Genomic DNA, 5,000 nt, shown 5'->3' with positions numbered 1-5,000 from the left:
TGGAAATAAACTTTACCTTTCTACTGACAGAATATAAAATTCATCTACCAAACCAATATAATTCCCCTTACTGAAAATACCACTAACACAACAAAAATATTAAAAATTAACGGTCAGTTTACTGTGTTATGATTGCTGTGTGTGTGTGGTGTGAGAGAGAGAGAGAGAGAGAGAGAGAGAGAGAGAGAGTCTCTACACTGCATGGCGAATAAGTGAATTTCTCCACGGTGTTGCCTCTGGAATGATTTTTCAAGAGCCGGTACACATCCAGCAAATTCACTTTACATCTCGGAAACACGATAAAACATCACGAACGGTCGTATCGGTATCCAGCTGCATCTGAGACTGAAAAGATTCCGCAAACAAAAGACTTCTACGCTCTGCTCCACAAAGCTGAGGAAGAAAATTTGTTTGTTTGACAAAATGAGAAATTAGGAGAAGAAGTTGTGTACAAAATGAGAAATTAAGAGGAGAGAAGTTGTGTACAAAAATGAGAGAAAATTAGGATTGAATCGTTGTGTACAACTGAGAAATTAGAGAAGAAGTGTGTAAACAAAATGAAAAATTATGAGTAAGGAAGTTTTTTGTACAAATGAAAATTAGGAGGCAGAAGGTTGTGTACAAAATGAAAAGTTATGAGGTAGAAGTTGTGTACAAAAATGGAAATTAGGAGGAAGAATTGTGTCAAATTGAGAAATTAGGAAGGAAGTTGTACAAAATGCCAAATTAGGGGAGGAGGTTGGGTCAAAATGAGAAATTAGGAGGAAGAAGTTGTGTACAAAACTGAGAAATTAGGAAGAAAGACGTTGTGTATTTCAAAACTGAGAAATTAGGAGGAAGAAGTTGTGTACAAAACGGAAATTATGAGGAAGAATTTTGTGTACAAAATGAAATTATGAAATAAAGTGTACATAAATGAGAAATAGGAGGAGAAGAAGGTGTGTACAAAATGAGAAAATTATGATTGGAAGAAGTTGTGTACAAAATGAGAAATTATGAAGGAAGAAAAAGTTTTGTACAAAATGAAAAATTAGGAGGAAGAAGGTGTGTACAAATGAGAAAATAAATTGGAAGAAGGTGTGTACAAAATGAGAAATTATGGAGAAGTGTGTACAAAAGAGAATTAGAAAGAGTTGTGTACAAATGATAGGAGAGGAGTTGTGTACAAAATGAGAAATTAGAGAAGTTGGTGTACATAGAAAATGAAATGAGGAAGAATGTAGCAAATTGCAGAAATAGGAGGAAGAAGTTGTGTACAAATTATGATGTCTAAATTAATGAGAAAGTTTTGTGTTACAAAATGAGAAATTCGGGAGAAGAAGTTGTGTACAAAATGAGACTTATGGAGGAAGAAGTTTGTTGTACAAAATGAGACAAAATAAATTGGAGGAAGAAAGGTGTGTACAAAATGAGATTAATGCGAAAAGTGGTTTTGTACAAAATGAGATACTTATGACGAAGAAGTTGTGTACAAAATGAGAAATAATAGTGCAAAAAGAATAATCGATACAATTGGTACGTACTGTTGTGAAGTAATTTATCAATAAATAATTGTATAACTTGCGAAGTTTATGGCTATTATGAATTCAAAGACTAACTAACGAATTCTCAAAGTCGTTCAGCACTTTGTGGTGTATAGTTTTTATGTGTGCTCGGATCACCGTCATAAATTTTTTTACATTCACTTAAAATGCTGTTTAATATCCCATTCGCTCTACCTCTGAAATACTGGAAGGAGAATTATTATTGGTACATGCTTCTTTCTCCACCTTGGAGAAGCACTTATCAATGTAATTCCTCTGGATGGGAGTCATTACCAAGGCACAGGCAACTTTGTATTCAACGATATTTTTGCCTTAATATTCGTGGAATTAACAAAACACACACGCTCCAATAAGGAAAAAAATTTCATACATTATGTATATATATATATATATATATATATATATATAATATATATATATATATAGTATATATATATATATATATATATATATATATATATATATATATATATATGCGCCCATTTAAAATTCAGCAGCGGACGTATTGAAATGCGTTCCTAGTGGATGGAACAAAAAGAGATAAAAATGGCGACTTTATGATCAACCAATGAATATCGAAATATAACAATGTTGAGCGGCAGAGTGAAAGGGAAAACAGAAAAATCAAGATGAAACTAATAAAGAAAGTTTTGTGGAAATGACCTGGAGATATGGCGATGATGATAATGTCGAGGCATCACTCTCAAGTACAAACATAGAAAAAGAATCTTTCTTTGAGATTAAACAAAAGTTGATACCAGTGGCACCACACGCGTTGTAAGGAAGCAGCAGAAATTCATATAAAATGACAGCAACATAAATATTCCATCGAATTCAATAAATGGGAAATAAAACTATTGATATACGGCAACATAATGATGATAAAAAATAACTGATATAGTTCAGTCATATACCATTCAAAGATAAATGCAGATAAAGAATAAGAATGAATGGAACTTTCCACTCACGGTAACCAGACTAAAAAGGAAAATGAAAACCAAAGTGCTATGACATACTACAAGCGGCAAACCGTTGCCGCGGGCGGCAGCGGCAAACCACGAAAGTTTGAACCTGACATACTTTAGCGGCAAAACGACCTGCAGTGAGTGCGGTTTTCTCTCATAGTGTTGTTCGGACATTTAATTAGGAATTCCTGAAAAACAGGAGTGTGAGTGAGAAAAGAAATGCACCTGACGACTGCTTCGAAGCTACTGCAGATCAAAGTCATCACAGGCAGGTTGTCAACTTTGGGTTGATAGCGAGCTGAGGGAATTATATTAAAACAAAAAAAACAGTTTAAATACAGTTTTGCTTTTAGCGATAAATATTGCAATAGATAGTACTGCGTAATTATATAATAATAGTATATCTTGTTAGTTTAAAGCCACTTCTACCCATATTGTGAAATTGGCATTAATAATGAAGCAATGAAAATATAAGGAAACAATAGAAGTAATACTTGGAGATTTTCAACATACCTTACATTAGTAGAAAGATATATATACCCAGAAAAGATAAATGTTTTCCCGCCGCCGCCGCGCGCGGCATAGTATGTCAGTAGCCATAGCTTAACATGTGTTGACTCTGAAAACCGCGACCGCGCGCGCGCTGCATTATTTTTCCCGCCAACATGTGCGGCAGAATAAAAAAAAAAACAGAAAGCGGCAACCGCGACCGCGCGCGGCGGCGGTTTCTCTAGTATGTCAGGTCCCATAGGATAACACATGCTGGCGGGATTTTTTTCGCCGCTGACGCGCGCGGGCAACGGTTTGCCGCTTGTAGTATGTCTACACTAAGAGATATTCCGAAAAAATTTGACAAATAAAACACCCGTTTATGGGAAGAATAAAAAGCTATTCAAGGCAACAAAAAGAAATTAATTGGGCCCACCAAATGGAACAAATCAAGCTTGACAAGAACGCCTCCAAAAATAAAAAAAAACCTAGATGAAGATATAATAAAAACCAACATCTGTTATAAATCTTTCATCTTCAATTCTCCAACTCGCTCACAAAACTTGTCTCGTTTTCTCAATTCACGAGAAAAGTGGGCAGTCCGTAAGAAGAGAAAACTATAAATGAAGGAGAGAGAAAAGTGACAAAGGGAACTTAGCCTCCAATGAAGGGTATTCCTTTGAGAGTAAGAACAAGGTATGAATCGACCTCCAGCTTACTCGGGACGAGTGCAAGATTTTCCCCTCAAACATAAGTTGTAAACATTATATCCTCACTTTTAACGTATATTAAAATGTGCTGAAATCGACGGTCAAACAGAGCCTTGTTTCACTAACGAAATTAAAATAAATACGCTATATTTTATTAAAAAATTTTCTGGACTGTTTAACATGCACATTATTTATTTTTGCATTTTCATTCTAATAAATAAATCATAAATATCCTACCGTAAGAACCCTGTATCTTTAACTCAACTCGAAACTCCTTATCAGAACTTTTTAGGCTCTCCCAACTAGATTAACAACAACAACAACAAACACAAAACAACAAAGTAGTTTGTAGGCTTACTCCCCGAGTAGGCGAAAAGCGGAAGAAGGGACAGATTTCCAGAGGTCAGCAGCAGCAGAGGGAAGTCACTGAACTGATTGACTTCCGCTTTTATCAAAATTATCGATCTACTGTCAAATAGTTAATCAAGAAAACGATAAACAAACTAATACGCACTGTAACGGATGAAGACTGATGTAAGGGAATCCCAGACCAGATAATGGTAAGATAAAATTCACTTTCGTAATTCTGTCTGGAAGAAGAATTTGTGCGTTCACAAGTGCTCGCGTCCTGTTGTGCATAAGCATGAGTTAAGAGTTTACAGAAACACCAAGAATTAACTAATCCAATCCCTTCCTTCCCCCCCCCCACCCCGCCCCCGCCCCTCACGTGCCACTGCGGAATGTCACGTTTTTCTCTGAACTGTATGAAAGAATTCGACAGGATGGACCCCAGGTGAGCTCAGCTGGTAAAACACAGAACGCGCGTCGAAACAAGAGGTAATACTATTGCGGTGTTCTCTCTGTTGATCAGTTCGTTTTAAACAGCAATCTAAGAGTCCCTTTAAATGCTATCCTTCACGACATTCATGAAAAAAAGGTACGTGATACAGAATTAGCTTTACTGAGGAAAGGGATTTCGTTTCAAGGATATATTGCAAGACTACTGAACAGTTATTAGTTTTATCATTTATATCAAAACATAAAGTTGTCTTATTTCTAACAAACTAAAATTTGCCAAAGCTTTAAAAAAGGACCTCTACTTTATTGTATAAATCATTATTATTCTTTTACTAATCACTAAAATTACACTTTTACCATGCTTCACTTACAACGTGTTTGTCCTTAATTAATTCCTCTAAAAATATACTCACTAATAAAACTATGCATTTGTAATTTGATAATGTCTCAAGTAATGACACGTACCAATAGAAACCCTCATATTTTACCTTTCA

Source organism: Macrobrachium nipponense, chromosome 6, assembly GCF_015104395.2.
Source record: "Macrobrachium nipponense isolate FS-2020 chromosome 6, ASM1510439v2, whole genome shotgun sequence".
Taxonomy (NCBI): Eukaryota; Metazoa; Arthropoda; class Malacostraca; order Decapoda; family Palaemonidae; genus Macrobrachium; species Macrobrachium nipponense.
Note: the sequence above shows the minus strand (reverse complement) of the source record.